Consider the following 17,660-nt stretch of genomic DNA (forward strand, 5'->3'; position numbering starts at 1 on the left):
GTTGGATGGACCATTAGATGACCGAGGGGTTAAAAGGGCTCTTAGGGAAGATAAGGTCATTGCAGAAAGACTAAATGAATTCTTTGCTTCTGTGTTTACTAATGAGGATTTGGGGAGATACTGGTTCTGGAGATGGTTTTCAAGGGTGAGCAGATAAACTGAACCAAATCACTGTGAACCTGGAAGATGTAGTAGGCCAGATTGACAAACTAAAGAGTAGCAAATCACCTGGACCAGATGGTATGCATCCCAGGGTTCTGAAGTAACTCAAAAATGAAATTTCAGATCTATTAGTTAAAATTTGTAACCTATTATTAAAATCATCCATTGTACCTGAAGACTGGAGAGTGGTCAATGTAACCCCAATATTTAAATAGGGCTCCAGGGACGATCCCGAAAACTATAGGCCAGTGAGCCTGACTTCAATGCTGGTCAAAATAGTGGAAACTATTCTAAAGATCAAAATCGTAGAGTATATAGAAAGACATGGTTTAATGGAACACAGTCAGCATGGATTTACCCAAGGGAAGTCTTGCCTCACAAATCTGCTTCATTTTTTTTAAGGGGTTAATAATCATGTGGATAAAGGTGAACCAGTAGATGTAGTGTATTTGGATTTTCAGAAGGTATTTGACAAAGTTCCTCATGAGAGGCTTCTAGGAAAAGTAAAAAGTCATGGGATAGGAGGCGATGTCCTTTCGTGGATTACAAACTTTTTAAAAGACAGGAAACAGAGAGTAAGATTAAGGGCCTTATTTTCTAAGGCTATCACGTGCTTGTGCTACCAGCGCAAGCGTGCGATAGCTAGAAATTGTAGTGCACATCTGCAAAGGAGACATTGGGGCAGAGTCGGCCCCGGAAGAGGAAGAGTCGGGGCATCACCGGGGCCGACTCCGCGAAGACGGCACAGACAGTGAAAAGGTAAGGAGCCTTTTCGCTGCCTATTTCGCGCTGAATAACTACACCTTTTATGGTGTAGTTATTTGGTGCGTCGCCAGCAGCGATCACACTGCGGCTGTGCGATCACTGCCGGCTAGCGCAGGACCGCCCCCCTGTTTCTCCCCCCCGCCCCCTGTCATCACCAGATTTTCTAAGTTCTGCGAACTTAGAAAATCCGGCCCTAAATGGACAATTTTCTCAGTGGAGGAGAGTGGGCAGTGGAGTGCCTCAGGGATCTATACTTGGACCCGTGTTTTTCAATATATTTATAAATGATCTAGAAATGAATACAATGAGGGAGGTAATCAAATTTGCAGATGATACAAAATTATTCAGAATAATTAAATCACAAGCTGATTGTAATCACAAGCTGATTGCAACCCCCAGCGCCGTCGATCTTTGTCCAATGAACATCTCTCAAAAGAGTCCAAACCATCACGGGTCGAATCCATGTCCAACAATAAAAATTTAAACCCCTCACCCTCCTTAATCCCCCCCCCCAGACTTACCAAAACTCCCTGGTGGTCCAGCGGGGTCAGGACGCCCCCCGGAGCGATCGCGCAGAAAATGTCAAGTTTGGTCATATGATCAGCACTCCAAACATTGCATCATTTCCACATTTTGTCTTTGGCAATTTTTTTTTATAAAGGTTTTTGTGCCTCGCTTTTTCTTTTCCTTCAGTATATCTAAAGGCTACAGGTAGTTTTGTTGATGGTTTGATTCACTTTCCCACTTGCAGCAATTTAAATAGTATTGTGTTCCATATTCAGCCTAGAGAAAAGAATCACGTGACGCCGCGTCGGAGTGACGCGGCGTCACGTGATTCCCCATGCGATCGCTCCGGGACCCTCCGTTCGACCCAAAAAGAACTTTTGGCCAGCTTGGGGGTGTCAGGAGGCCCCCCCAAGCTGGCCAAAAGTTCCTTTTGGGTCGAATGAGGGTCCCCCGGAGCGATCGCACGGGGAATCACGTGATGTCGGCGCCACGTCGGAGTGACGCGGCGTCACGTGATTCCCCGCGGGACCCTCCGTTCGACCCAAAAGGAACTTTTGGCCAGCTTGGGGGGGCCTCCTGACACCCCCAAGCTGGCCAAAAGTTCCTTTTGGGTCGAACGGAGGGTTCCGGAGTGATCGCGCAGGGAATCACGTGACGCCGCGTCACTCCGACGTGGCGCCGACGTCACGTGATTCCCCGCGCGATCGCTCCGGGGGACCCTCGTTTGACCCAAAAGGAACTTTTGGCCAGCTTGGGTGGGCCTCCTGACACCCCCAAGCTGGCCAAAAGTTCCTTTTGGGTCGAACGGAGGGTTCCGGAGTGATCGCGCGGGGAATCACGTGACGCCGCGTCACTCCAATGTGGTGCCGACGTCACGTGCTCCTCGCAAAGGAGTTCAGAAATGGCAGAAATGGCGTCCTGACTCCTCGCTGGACCACCAGGGAGTTGTGGTAAGTCTTTGGGGGGGGATTAAGGACGGTGAGGGGTTTAAATTTTTATTTTGGATCAACAATCGCGATTTCCAACGTATTCAACCTAGCTATGTTGAATAAGTTGGAAATCCGATCGTTTACGTGTTATCACTTTTTTAAGTTAAAAAAAAAAGTAGCGTTTTACATTTAAGTTCAAAACGAATGCACACCCCTAATACCTAGGTATTGCTCCATACTGAGACCACACCTGGAGTACTGTGACCAGTTCTGGTCACCGCATCTCAAAAAATATATAGTTGTGGAGGAGAAGGTACAGAGAAGGGCGACCAAAATGATAAAGGGGATGGAACAGCTCCCCTATGAGGAAAGACTAAAGAGGATAGGACTGTTCAGCTTGGGGAGATATGATAGAGGTCGTTAAAATCATGAAAGGTCTAGAATGGGTAAATGTGAATTGGTTATTTACTTTTTTGGATAATAAAAGGAATAGGGGGCACTCCATGAAGTTAGCAAGTAGCACATTTAAAACTAATTGGAGAAAATCCTTTTTTCACTCAGCATAAACTAAGCTCTGGAATTTGCTGCCAGAGGATGTGGTTAGTGTATTTAGTGGAGCTGGGTTTAAAAAAGGTTTGGATAAGTTCTTGGAGGAGAAGTCCATTAACTGCTATTAATCAAGTTGACTTAGGGAATGGCATCAGTAGCATGGGATGTACTTAGTTTTTGGGTAATTGCCAGGTACTTGTAGCCTGGATTGGCCACTGTTGGAAATAGGATGCTGGGCTTGATGGACCCTTGGTCTGACCCAGTTTGGCAAGTTCTTATGTCCTTCTGCTTATAAATCCAGAACCTGTCCTCTGTTACAGAACAAATTATCTGCTGCATGTCACTGCCTCCTTTGCTCTGCTTGAATGAAGAGGGGTAGAGAAATGTTACTGATCTTACCCAGACTTCTTGAATATGGTCATGAAGCCAAAAAGTTAAGAACATAAGAAATGGCATGCTGAGTCAGACAAAAGTCCATCGAGCCCAATTTCCTGTCTCCAACAGTGGCCAATCCAGGTCACAAGAACTTGCCAGATCTTATAAAATATATCTATTTATTTATTTTTATTTATTTAAGTGTTTTTATATACCGGGATACGTTGGGAACATCATCGCGGTTTACAGGTAACTAAAACAGCAATGAGCTTTACAGCGAACAAGTAACAATGTGTAATAATGTGTAACAACAGGATACTGCATATAGGGTAGATTAACTGTGGGGAAGGAATTTACAGAGGAGGTTATGGAGGATATATACAGTATAAGGTAAATTAACTGCACAAGGGGAAGGAATCACTCCAAGGGAAAGCAATAACTTTTTTTTAGTGTACCTGGCTAATAATGTGTTATGGAGTTTTCCTTCAAGAATTTGTCCAAACCTCTTTTAAAACCCACTATGCTAGCTGCCTTGATCGCATCTTCTGGCAGCAGATTCCACAGCTTGATAGTGCACTGAGTGGAAAAGTACTTTCTGTGATCTGTTTTGAATCTGCTGGATGTTAGATTTATTGAGTGTCCCCTTGTTATTTGAAAGGGTAAATAACCATTCTTTATTTCCATCCTGCACATGATTTTATAAACTTCTGTCACCTCCCCTGTCAGCCATCTTTTTTCCAAGTTGAAGAGCCCTATCCTGCCTAGCCTCTCATCATAGCAGAGTTGTTCCATCCCCTTTATCATTTTTGTTGCCCTCCTCTGCACCTTTTCTAGTTCTGCTATGTCTTTCTTGAGATGGGATGACCAGAACTACACACAGTACTCACAGTGTGATTGCATCATAGCTCAATACAGAGGCAATATGATATTTTCTGTCTCATTCTCCATTCCTTTTTGGATCATTCTTAACATTCTATTTGCTTTTTTGACCACCACTATGCATTGAGCTGCTGATTTCAACCTTCGGTCCACTTGGACTCCAAGGTCCTTTTCTTGGGTAGTGACTCCTAATACAGAACCCAGCATCATGTACCTGTGGTTGGGATCATTTTTTCCCTTTGTGCATCATTTTGCACTTTTCTACATTAAATTTTATTTGTCATACAGTTACCCAATCTCTTAGTCTCAAAAATGTCCTTCTACAGTTCTTCACAGACCACTGCTATTTTAACAATTTTGAATAATTTTGTGTCATCTGCAAATTTGATCACCTCACTCATCAATCCCTTTTCCAGATCATTATTAATGAATACCAATTCCTGTGGTAAAGATCTTTCTCCATTTGAAAAACTGACCATTTAGTCTCACCCTTTGTTTCTGGTCTTTTAACCAGTTACCAAACCTGCCTCCTGTCCCATGAGTCCAGTCTCTGGAGGTCAGACTGTTAGACCTGGAAGAGCTGAGCCAGGCAGAGAGGTATATAGAGGAGACCTTCAGGGATATTAGAGTGGTCCCAACTCTAGTAAAGCACCTTTGTGCTGCATATGATATGATCAGTAATAAGACTAAAATTGGTCAGTCACTAAAATCAGGGTTAATTGTACCTTATTCTAAATCACAAATTGACTATTATTTTGAAGATTCTTCTCCTAACCTCTGTGTGTGTGTGTGGGGGGGGGGGGGGGGGAGGGGTAATCTATAAAACAAAACAAGTGACTAGGATGGGTGGGCAATGGGGAGGAGGTGTGGGTTTAAATCAAACTGTTGCACGCCCCATCTGTGCCCTGCCCGTGCATGGGCCTGCTCACCTTGCTAGCTTCTTTGCAGGACATGGGTTGGCCTCCCCAGCAGCAGCTGCGAGCTCCTCCAGGCCTCGGCGTCCTGTGGTGGCAGTTGGCCACGCCCCTACACATGCGCGAGCAGACCACCCGGCCTCTTGTAGAGCCAGGGGCGGGTCCTAGTTCTGCGGCACGCCCTGATTGAATGTACAATATAAGGAAGTCCCTGCCTGTACTTCCTTGCCTTGGCAATCGGGTCAGCACTGTAAGTGTACTAGTTTGCCTCCGCGTTCCAGTCTTGTTCCAGCCTTGTTCCAGCGTCCTACTGTTCCAGCGTCCTACTGTTCCAGCCTTGTCCAGCGTCCTACTGTTCCAGCGTCCTTCTGTTCCAGCGTCTGTCCGTCCTGTCTCCCCAGGTAGTACTCTTGGCCTGTCTCTCTGGTACTGACCTTGACCTGCTCCTTGACTATGCTGTTCACTGCCTGGATCCTGACCTCTGCCTGCCTTGTGACCTCATATGACCTCTGGAACCTGACCCCTGCTTCGTTGACTACTCCTCGGCCTGATCCTCGGATTCTGACCTCGGCTGCCATTGACCACGTCTCCTGATTCTGGCTTTGTCCCTTGCCTTGTCATCGCCTACGCTGTACTGGCCTTCCTTGCTCCTCCAGACCTACAGCCTCGAGTCCGACCATGCTCCTTTGCTCTCTACCTCTCCGGGAGACCTTGCGAGGCCCAGCTAAGTCCAAGGACCCGGGTACCTACGGGCTTCCAGTGGTGAAGCTCATCCTAGCCTCTGTCTTCTCCTGAGCTCCGTCCCCTGGGAGCAGATGCTTCCTGGTCCCTACCAGGGAGCCGTTCTCCACTGCTCCAGGACAAGGGTCCACCTCCAAACGCAACACAAACTAGTGATTTGGTGCCCAGGAACCAGTACGCTCACTTTTTCAGAACAAATAAGTGGTCTTTGCAAACTCACAATTCTAATACTTACAAAAAATAAACCTAACTTTTACTAATTAAAAAAAATAGTCCAGCTCTATTTTCCTTAAAAATACACAAATCTTTTCACTTGCAAACAAATACTAACCTATACTAACTCACACTGTTATGATTCTACCCGCAGCTAAAGCTGCGGGCAACCTCTTACCTCTTTTTTTTCCCCTCCTCCGCAGCCCGGAGGCCGCTAACGCTTTCTCCATGCTGCTGGAGCCGTGCTGGTGCAACCTTTGCCGCCGACATTCCTGCTGCTGTCCAGCAACAGGGAGCCGCCCACAGTCTTCCCGTGGTCCGGAGGCTGTCCCTTCCTGTGCCCTCGTGGCTGGAGCCGCTGTTTGGTCCCTCCTCTGCGGTGGGGAGCCGCCTCCAACTTTGCTGGGTCAGGGGTTGTGGCCCTTGTCTGCTCCTGCTCTGAGCCGGCAGGACGCCGCTCTCCATGGTCCTGCCTTAGGCACGAGGCCGCGCCTCTCTTCAAGTCTTAAAGGGCCCACGGGGGAGTGTCCTGCAGCCCCTCCTGATGACCTCATCGTGGGTGTTCCTTTCAGCCCTATAAGAAGGGCCTTTCTCCATTGCTTCGTTGCCTTTGCAAGGAGCTAGTCCTCCTTAGGACTCCTCATCATGCCAGCTTCTCCTAGGCACTCTGTTCGTCGTTGGAATTCCTTGTCTTCATCATGGTCTCTCATATGATCCTGTCTCTCTGTCTCGTCAGTCCCAGACATCCTGATGTTCCTGTTGTCCTTGCTTCCTGACGTTTCCATATCCAGATGCTCTTCTCTACGGCAGTGCAAGACTCCGGAAGACCCTTGCTTTTAATGCGCCAAGCTTCAGGTTCCGAGTTCCTTGCACCATGTTCCTTGCTCTGAGTCCTTTCTCCGAGTTCCTTGCTCTGAGTCTTGGTTCCTGAGGTCCTGCCCTGAATCCTGTAGTGGTCTCCGAAGTTCATTGTGTCTGCTCCTGTCCATGCCTAAGATTCCACCTGAACCTGCTCCGTCCAGCGTGGCTCGTGCCTTGCCTTGACTGGCTGTGGAGGGCGTGTCTCGGTGCAGGCCTCACCTGAATCTTCGTCATGTCCTGATTCGAAGTTCATCACTCCGCCTGGAGTCTGCTTCGCCATCAATGTGATCTGCGACCTGCCTTGAGTGGCTGTGTAGGGCGCGCAGTGATGCAGAACTCACTCAGCATTTTCCATAATCCTGAATCTCCAAGTAACCTGAACCTGCATCTGAGTCTGGAGTCTGCTTCATCATCAACGTGGTCTGTGACATGCCTTGACTGGCTGTGTAGGGCGCGTGGCATGGCAGTACTTATTCAGTACTCTCCCTGATCCTGAACCTCTTTGAATCTCCAAGCAATCTAAATCTTCGTCTTAGTCCTTCAAGTATCCTGAGTCTTCGTCTTAATCCTTCAAGTATACTGAGTCTTTGTCTTAGTTCTTCAAGTATCCTGACTCTTCGTCTGAACCTGTTTTTACAGCCCTCTGCCTCTGTCCTTCCTGTCGAATCTGCCATTCCCATACGGCAGGTACAAAAGGGCTATTGAGTGGCCGGAGGGCTACTCCAGAGACCAACATTGCATTGCTAGGTCTCTTTGATGTGTTTAGGTTCGGCAGAGGCCAGGGTTCCTTATCTCCAGCCTGTTCGCCTGTGCTTCGACACTTCTCGCCTGCCTCGGTGCTTCCTCGGAGCTCCTCTGCAGTCATGTCATGGTCTAAGGGTACACTATTTCTTCAGAAATGGGACTGCCTCCAGCATTCCCGTAACACACACAATTATTCCAAAATCTGTTGTCCCTAAACACACATAATTCTTAACACTTGCAACAGATACTAGCATTAAAATATAGTACGCTATATACATAATTAGCAATAGTTTAACCCTTTAAGAAATATTTTGAGATTTAAGCATTTTTTCACAGCAAGTCCATCTTGGTGGGCCGTTTGGTCTTCTTCTGCCGTCATTTCTATGTTTCTATGTTTCATCTTACCACCAACAGATGAAGGTTGTGCAGTGAGGCCCCCCTCCCCTCCCCATCCCTGGACTCATACTTGAATTTAAATGGAGATGGTTTTCTAATTTTCTATTGGGAACTCAGGCAACAGGCGCAGAGAACAAAACCTGAACTAAAAATATTGTAGCTTCTCTTAAAGCACTTCTTGGAGCACAGGCATACTGAGGATCTCTGGTGTCTGAGGGCCAATGCTTGCATTTGTGCTTCCTTCCCGCCCACTTCTCCCTCCCAGTGCTTCTCTTATAAATGCTTAAAGCCACAACCAATTAAAATAATTTTTTGGGTTACTTTTGATAAGAATATCAGCTCCTAAAAAAGGGAGGGAAGGTTCCTGTGTATGTAACTGTGTATTGAACTAATGCACAATTATTTAAAATAAGATAATATTAAAATGATTTTTCTCTCTCTGTTTAGCATTTACTGCTTGTGATTGGTCAAAGGGCTTGAGCTGATGTCATAAGACGCACCTTGTTTCTCTCTCTCTCTGTTTACTGCTTTCAGGTTTCTCTTCTGACCTGCCCAGTATCTGTGCTGCAGCTTCTAAAGAGAATAGGCATACTTGTTTTGCACAGATCTTTTGTTTTCTCAAATAAATATTCTACATTTTTTAAAAACTGATTATTAAGTGGAGTATGTATTCTTTCTGCTGGACTACTTACTTTGAACACAAAGGTTGAACATCGGATTATGGCCCGAGACACTCATTGAGTAGCCTTTTTTAGACTGTAACAGGTCTTAAGCATAGAATGTGTTTAGCCATGCCAGAAAGTTCCATAAGTATTTTCTTGTGCAACATGGCTCAAGTTAAAGTAGAAAACCATGTAATGCTAGAATATGGAAAAATCCTATTCTGTATGGTCAACCAAGATGTGAGCCCTCTTAAAGCAAAATGGACATTATGGATGCACTTGAAAAAGAATGCCTGGGTGAGAGAGAAGCCAATACGTGGTAGGAAAGGCATGAAGCCAAGTTTAAAGCAGAAATCATCCTGCACGTAAGTGATAACATCTTAAAGGTAATTGCAGATCTGCCTGGAGGGAAAGAGATGTAGCAAACACTTAGGAAAACATTTGCACAGGTGTCTAGTATCCACATCTATAAATTTCCAAAGATTGTTAATCACAAAGCTAACAGAAGGGGGGAACCTGACTACAATGAGTCAGAGTTCATATCAATGCAAAAGACTCTAAAAAAAATTATGTCAATTTGCCAGATGGGCTCATAAAGGAATTTATACTCCACTCATCAACTATTAGCTGTGGGATTACTTAGATTGCAATCTGAGATATGTCTGAAACAGGCAGTAGTCCATCTTGAAACATGTAGTCAGCTAAAAGAGCAGAAAAGTTGAGGAAAATATTGTTTTAAAGAGGAAACAAGAGATGTAATTTGGTTTCTGTTAAAGAAGAAGGGTATGTAAAAAAGCAATGCAAACTAAGGGGCCAATGCAATATCATGCATGTTAAAACTTGTGTCCAAAGTGGATGCACGTTTTTTGAATGCATGCACATCCAACTCTCCTGGATTCTCAATACAATATGCAAATGAGCTGCCATGCTAAAAGGGATGGTCAATGGATAATTTGTACTGGGCACTCTGTATCGAGTGCCCAGTACAAATCGAGTGCTCTGTATCGAGTGCCCAGAAGAAGTGGCTGTGCTTTCACAGTAGTCTGGCCAGAGCTCCCTCCCCACTTTTGGCAAGGCTGTTCCCAATTGGTCCTTTTATCTGACAAGTATCAGTGAAAGGACCAATCCCCAATCAGGACAGCCTTTTGAAAGGGGATTGGTCCTTTCACTGACATGTGACAATGAATGGATCAATCTGCAGTAAGTGAAGCAGTGAATAAATTAATATTAAGTGCCCTGTGTGTGCAGGTTACCAATTTATGAGTATCTGTTTTATCCCACAGCAGCTAATTTACTGGCACAATATGCACACACAATATACATGGCTCAGAGCCTATATATTGTGGGTGTATAATGTGTGTCCCGAAAATTTTTTTTTTTATGTCAAGAGTTTTTTTGCATGGTGATGCTTTCTGTGGTTCTTCCTACTTAGTATCACAATGATTGTACTAAGGGGCCAATGCAATATCATGTGCTGAGCCTTGTACATAGGTTAATGAATGATTGGACGTGCGTTCTGGATGTGCGTTCATAACCCTTGATGCAATAAGGGGATCAGCATGTCCAAAACGTTCGTTCAAAGTCGCACGTAGCTAATAGTGCTCATCACATGTAAATTCCATGTAGATGAAGCTATTAGCTATTACCCCATGATGCAAAAATTCCCTGAGCACCAGAGGCACACTTTTTTACCCATCAGATTTTATGCTTGTTCAGAGTAGATGTAAAGTCTTCCTGTCCATCAAGCGCTCAACTTAAAAACAAAAAAACTGCTTTTCTGTGGTTCCTCCTACTTAGTATGATCATGATGGTAAGTAGGAGGAAAAGTGCAGGAAGACTTTATGTCTGCTCCTGGCAGGCATAAAATTTGATGGTTAAAAATGTGCGCCTCAGACTCATGGGGATTTTTTGCATTGCGGGGTAATAGCTAATAGCTTCATTTACATGGAATTTACATGTGATGAGCGCTATTAGCTACACGCAAGTTTGGATGCTTGTTTTGGATGTGCTGATACCCTTATTGCATTGGGAATTATGGATGTAGATCCGAAATGCATTTTCAAGCGCTCGTTAACTTGAGCAATAGGCTCAGCGCATTATATTGCATTGGCACCTAAATTAATACAATGTTTGAACTAGAGATGTGAATTGAACCGGAATCAATGCCGATTCCGGTTCCAATTCACATCGTGAAATTTTTTTTGTGCAGTCCGATCGTTTTTTTTTGTTATCGGCTGCACCCGAGCCGATAAACAAAAATCCCACCCCGACCCTTTAAAACAGATCCCTTAGCTTCCCTCACCCTCCCGACCCCGCCAAAATCTTTTACAAGTACCTGGTGGTCCAGTGGGGGTCCCGGGAGCGATCTCCTGCTCTCGGGCCGTCGGCTGCCACTAATAAAAATGGGACCAATGGCCCTTAACATGTGACAGGGTATCCATGCCATTGGCCGGCCCCTATCACATGGTAGGAGCACTGGATGGCCATCCATCCGGCCATCCATTACTCCTACCATGTGACAGGGGCCGGGCAATGGCACAGATACCCTGTCACATGGTAAGGGCAAAGGGCCATCAGTGCCATTTTGATTAGTGGCAGCCGACGGCCCAAGAGCGGGAGACTACTCTCGGGACCCCCACTGGACAACCAGGTACTTGTAAAATGTTTTTGGGGGGTCGGGAGGGCGGAGGAAGCTAAGGGATCTGTTTTAAAGGGTCGGGGTTGGTTTAGGGGTTGTTTCTGTGTGCCATTTTTCCCACCCTCCCCCAAAACAATAAGAGAACCCCACAAACAATTTTGTGGGGGTTTCCTATCAGTTTTGGGGAGCCCCCGATTTCTGACGACTTTGAAAATATCGTACAATATTTTCAATCGTCAGAAAAACGATTCACATCCCTGGTTTGAACTGCTTCTACCAACAGAAAACTAAAACCCTTTGATGAAAGGAAGGGGAGGGTGGAAGCCTCTGAACTGCAGTAAGCAGGAACACAGATATATCAGTAATGAAGTTAGCAGATAAATATTTGTTGAAGTTAGCAAACAACCCAAATCAAGTTAGCAAGCACAGATACTTCCTAGATTCTTTATCTCATACCAGTATGTGTGCAATGAAAGTGTATTCATTTATTTAGACAAAAGTTACAAAGCAGATATTTGTCTTACAGATGACAGGTCTGTTGAAGCAAAAGGAAAAGGAAAAATCCAGATAAGTTGCTGGATTGATGAGGGGGGAAGTTAGAATTGTTGAGTTTATGGATGCTGTGCATTCCTGAGCTGGATGGAAGTTATCTAAGTCTTTGTTACATGATGGAAAAAGGTTGTGAGATCCATCTCATGAACAATAGATAGTGGAGAAAGATGGTGAAATTTTGCTAAAAGCAATTTAAACAAATGCAAACTTACTTGAACTGTTGCAGCCTGCAGACAAATGCAATGCAAATAAGGCTTCTTTATCTGGAAATCGAGGGATCTGTTTATGGCACAGCTGCTGTGGGCATGTTAATTATGAATACCTAAATAAAATCAGGAGAGAGGAACTTGCAGACAAGCTTGACTTTTGGGACTACAAAGAGGATAAGAACATGCCTTGTAAATGCCGTGCAAGAGCAAAAGCAAAGTGAAACTCATTTCCTGTTCTGCAAGCAAAGGAAAGTAAACAATGGCTCTGAATTGTGTAGATGTTTGTGGCCCCCTAAGCAATAAAAAAAAAACAAAGCATGGCAAGAGCTATTTTCTTATACTTGTGGACTGCAATTCAAAGTACAAGAACACCTATCTGTTGTCAAATAAAAGTGAGGTTTTTGAAAAGTTTAAAAATTCACTGTGCCAATATTGAAAACAATTTCAGAGAAAAATGAAGAGATTTAGAACTGAAAATGAAGGGGAATTCCAAAATTATAAGCTATAGTCCTGAATAGAATGGACAGGTAGAAAGAAATACTTAGAGCTGTTAAAGATGACTAGATGTTGACTGTTGGATGCACAGTTATCTGATGACTTTTAGGGTGATGCAGTGTTCCAGCAGTGTTCCCATCTATTTATAGAATCATCTACTAACCACCAGAGGCTTTTGGAAAGTCTTGGGGGACCCTCCTGACCCCCACAAGACTTGCCAAAAGTCCAGCGGGGGTCCGGGAGCGACCTCCTGCACTCGGACCGTCGGCTGCCAGTATTCAAAATGGCGCCGATAGCCTTTGCCCTTACTATAACACAGGGGCTACTGGTGACATTGGTCAGCCCCTGTCACATGGTAGGAGCAAAAGATGGCGCCGGCCATCCAGTGATCCTACCATGTGACAGGGTCCGGCCAATGGCATGGATACCCTGTCACACGGTAAGGGTAAAGGGCCATCGGTGCCATTTTGATTAGTGGCAGCCGATGGCCCGGGAGCGGGAGATCGCTCCAGGAACCCCCACTGGACCACCAGGTACCTGTAAAAAGTTTTTTGGGGGGTCAGGAGGGTGGGGGAAACTAAGGAATTAGTTTTAAAGGGTTGGGTGGGTTTAGGGGTTATTTTTGTGTGCAGCACTTCATAGTTGATTACACTCAGGTACTGTAGGTATTTCCCTATCCCCAGAGGGCATACAATCTAAGTGAAACCCTTGTAGGACACAAAGCCTGGATGGACAGGGGCAGCAGTCGAGGACAGAGGTCAATCCCACCTAGGGACACAAGGCCTGGATGAACAGGCACAGCAATCGAGGTCAAACACTTTTAGGAACACAAGGCCTGGACTGACAGGCACAGCTATCAAGGTCAAACACTTTTAGGAACACAAGGCATGGATGAACAGGCACAGCAATCGAGGTCAAACACTTTTAGGAACACAAGGCCTGGATGAGCAGGCACAGCTATCGAGGTCAAACACTTTTAGGAACACAAGGCCTGGATGAACAGGTGCAGCAGTCGAGGACAGAGGTCAATCCCACCTAGGGACACAAGGCCTGGACTGACAGGCACAGCTATCGAGGTCAAATACTTTTAGGAACACAAGGCCTGGATGAACAGGCAGAGCTATCGAGGTCAAAGACTTTTAGGAACACAAGGCCTGGATGAACAGGCGCAGCAGTCGAGGACAGAGGTCAATCCCACCTAGGGACACAAGGCCTGGATGAACAGGCACAGCTATCGAGGTCAAACACTTTTAGGAACACAAGGCATGGATGAACAGGCACAGCAATCGAGGTCAAACACTTTTAGGAACACAAGGCCTGGATGAACAGGCGCAGCAGTCGAGGACAGAGGTCAATCCCACCTAGTGACACAAGGCCTGGACTGACAGGCACAGCTATCGAGGTCAAATACTTTTAGGAACACAAGGCCTGGATGAACAGGCACAGCTATCGAGGTCAAAGACTTTTAGGAACACAAGGCCTGGATGAACAGGCGCAGCAGTCGAGGACAGAGGTCAATCCCACCTAGGGACACAAGGCCTGGATGAACAGGCACAGCTATCGAGGTCAAACACTTTTAGGAACACAAGGCCTGGATGAACAGGCGCAGCAATCGAGGTCAAACACTTTTAGGAACACAAGGCCTGGATGAACAGGCGCAGCAATCGAGGTCAAAGACTTTTAGGAACACAAGGCCTGGATGAACAGGCGCAGCAGTCGAGGACAGAGGTCAATCCCACCTAGGGACACAAAGCACAGCAGGAACAAACAGGAACAAGCAGGAACCAAGGCACGGCAGGAACAATCAGAAAACAGCAGGAAGAGCAACTAAGCACTCACAGGAGCGACCTCGTTGCAAGGCAAGGTAGGAGAGACAGGAACCGGTTTAAATAGGCAGCCGGCGTCTGACGTCAGGAAAAGGGCGGTTCAGCACTTCCGGGTGCAGGACCTACAAGAAGCGTCCCCTCGCGCGTGCGCGTTCCCCGGCAGGGAGAGGAGTCAGAGTCGGGCCTCGGCAGCGTCTCCACGAGTGAGACGCCACTGCCACGTGGCCAGGCAGGCCTAGGCTTCGGGGGAGCGCGGCAAGAGTAGAGGGAACGGCATGGAGGTAAGGACCCGGTCGCTAGCCTGGCGACCGGGACCGCAACAGACAGACATGCACATCTAATCCCCCACATTAAGAATCTGTCTGAATTTCAAAAACATTTACATGCTTGTTAAATGTTAAATGTAACTTTGCCTCTTGTTAATGACCTCTTGTTAAATGGTTGTTATTGTTAACCCCCAGGTTCCTTGTAAACCGATTTGATATGATCCTTGTCATGAAGGTCGGTATATAAAAGAATTAAATAAATAAATAAATAAATAAATAAATAAATAAAAAAAATGCTTAAAACTGGGTTTACCCATGTATATGCACTTTACCTGTGTAAGTGGGATTTTGAAGATTGCTACAATATATGCCATGGAATTGTCCATAGGTTTTACTTGCATTAAGTGCACTTAATGTAGGTAAATGACTCTTGAAAATTCTTTGATAGTATTTTACATTTACATGCATAATTCCTTTGAAAATTCACCTATAAGTATGTTGAAAATTCTACCAAAAGTATCTTAGTGTACTCAACACTTCCACATTGGCAACAGAGTCATGAGAAGCTTTGAAAATTGTGAAGCCTATCTCAGTGTTGCTCCCTTCAGGGATGGAAAAGAGTATGGGTGGAATATTCAAAATGTGTTCAGTGCTCGATAAGCGGCTAGGTAGAGACTTATCCAGCTATCTAGCAGGCCGCTGATTATCCGGGTATTTTCAGCAGCTGCTAGATACCTGGATAAGTCAATGATATGGCTATCTTTTAGCCGCATAAAATGTGGCTGGGAAGTGGATGGATCAGGGCGGCACTACTTACCCAGTTAACTTAACTGGATAAGTAGTAGGGATGTGCATTCATTTTCAATGAATGCGCAATCTGCAACTAATATATCCCTTTTCGTTGCATTCGTGGGTCCACGAAACGCATGGCGAGCCCCCACGAATGCAACATACCATTAGTTTCATTCTTTTGGTTTGAAATGGAAGGCCATGTGGGAGTATCCACCAGGGGCGGATTGGCCTATCAGGGGATTGGGCTTCCCCCGGTGGGCCGGACTAGCTGATCACCTGGCCTCCTCTGCTCCTGCTCACATTTGAGGGCGCCGAGCCGAAGAAATGAAGACTGGCACAGCCAGCCATTGCCGGAGAGCAGGCCAGCGGGGTCAAAGAAGAGAAGATCGGTGAGCCAGCCACTGCCAGAGAGTAGGCTGGCGGAGCCGAAGTAAAGAAGATTGGTGCAGCCAGCCGCCGCCCAAGACCAGGCCGGCGGGGCCGAAGAAAAGAAGATGGGCGCAGCCAGCCGCCGCTGGAGAAATGAAGACCGACTCAGCCAGCCACTGCCAGAGACCAAGCCGGCGGGACCGAAGAAAAGAAGATCGGCGCTGCTAGCTGATGCCCGAGATCAGGCCGGCAGGCCGAAGAAAATAAGATTGGCGCTGCTAGCCGCTGCCGGAGACAAGCTGTTCAGCTGGGGGCCTTTGTGTGTATATGTATTTGAGATCAGAAGGGTGCTTCTGTGTATGTGTGTGTATGTGGTATGTATGTGAGAAAGGAATGGTGCTTCTGTGTGTGAGACAGGGAAGGTGCTTCATGTATGTGAAATAGGGAAGGTGAACATAAGAAGAACATAAGAACATGCCATACTGGGTCAAACCAAGGGTCCATCAAGCCCAGCAGTGGCCAATCCAGGCCATAAGAACCTGGCAAGTACCCAAAAACTAAGTCTATTCCATGTTACCGTTGCTATTAATAGCGGTGGTTATTATCTAAGTCAACTTAATTAATAGCAGGTAATGGACTTCTCATCCAAGAACTTATCCAATCCTTTTTTAAACACAGCTATACTAACTGCACTAACCACATCCTCTGGCAACAAATTCCAGAGTTTAATTGTGCGTTGAGTGAAAAAGAACTTTCTCTGATTAGTTTTAAATGTGCCACATGCTAACTTCATGGAGTGTCCCCTAGTCTTTCTATTATCCGAAAGAGTAAAAAAATGATTCAGACCTACCCGTTCTAGACCTCTCATGAATTTAAACACCTCTATCATATCCCCCCTTAGCCGTCTCTTCTCCAAGCTGAAAAGTCCTAACCTCGTTAGTCTTTCCTCATAGGGGAGCTGTTCCATTCCCTTTATCATTTTGGTAGCCCTTCTCTGTACCTTCTCCATCGCAATTATATCTTTTTTGAGATTCAGCAAACAGAATTGTATGCAATATTCAAGGTGCGGTCTCACCATGGAGCGATACAGAGGCATTATGAGATTTTCCGTTTTATTCACCATTCCCTTTCTAATAATTCCCAACATTCTGTTTGCTTTTTTGACTGCCGCAGCACACTGAACCGATGATTTCAATGTGTTATCCACTATGACGTCTAGATCGCTTTCTTGGGTTGTAGCACCTAATATGGAACCTAATATTGTGTAACTATAATATGGGTTATTTTTCCCTATATGCATCACCTTGCACTTGTCCACATTAAATTTCATCTGCCATTTAGATGCCCAATTTTCCAGCCTCACAAGGACTTCCTGCAATTTATTACAATCTGCTTGTGATTTAACTACTCTGAAGAATTTTGTATTATCTGTAAATTTGAATACCTCACTCATCGTATTTCTTTCCAGATCATTTATAAATATATTGAAAAGTAAGGGTCCCAGTACAGATCCCTGAGGCACTCCACTGCCCACTCCCTTCCACTGAGAAAATTGTCCATTTAATCCTACTCTTTGTTTCCTGTTTTTTAGCCAGCTTGTAATCCACGAAAGGACATCGCTACCTATCCCATGACTTTTTACTTTTCCTAGAAGCCTCTCATGAGGAACTTTGTCAAATGCCTTCTGAAAATCCAAGTACACTACATCTACCGGTTCACATTTATCCACATGTTTATTAACTCCTTCAAAAAAGTGAAGCAGATTTGTGAGGCAAGACTTGCCTTGGGTAAATCCATGCTGACTTTGTTCCATTAA

The sequence above is a fragment of the Rhinatrema bivittatum genome, chromosome 2 (assembly GCF_901001135.1).
Source record: "Rhinatrema bivittatum chromosome 2, aRhiBiv1.1, whole genome shotgun sequence".
In the NCBI taxonomy this organism is placed as follows: domain Eukaryota; kingdom Metazoa; phylum Chordata; class Amphibia; order Gymnophiona; family Rhinatrematidae; genus Rhinatrema; species Rhinatrema bivittatum.